Below are 446 nucleotides of genomic sequence, written 5' to 3'. Positions count from 1 at the left end.
GAAATGGCTGTAGTAGTCTTGAGGTCATTTCCCCTGTCCTATTACCCTCACACCTTTCTTCTCCTCCTGGTCTCTCTCCTGCTATTCCTACACCTCTATTCTGAATCCTGTGGTCCGCCTTCCTCTCCCTATTCCCTCCCCTGACTTTCCTACACTCCTCTCCTGAATCCTGGTAGGCGGTCCTTCCACCTCCCCATAGATTCGCTCCGTCCTGAATTATCATACCTTTCTCCTCTTCCTATGCCCTCCCCTGACTTTCCCATCTACCTACCATCAGCAGTTTATCCATTAGATATCTAATTGCATACCCCTACCACACCTCCTTTTCAATCCTAATCTATGTTTCCAGGTCCGGTATTTGTGCATACCTCAAATCGGATTTCCCCCCCCCCCCCTTTTTTTTTTTTTTAACACAAAAAAAAAAATTTTTAAGGTTTTTTTGTTTT

The sequence above is a fragment of the Diaphorina citri genome, unplaced genomic scaffold (assembly GCF_000475195.1).
Source record: "Diaphorina citri unplaced genomic scaffold, Diaci psyllid genome assembly version 1.1 scaffold1669, whole genome shotgun sequence".
NCBI classification, from domain to species: domain Eukaryota; kingdom Metazoa; phylum Arthropoda; class Insecta; order Hemiptera; family Psyllidae; genus Diaphorina; species Diaphorina citri.
Note: the sequence above shows the minus strand (reverse complement) of the source record.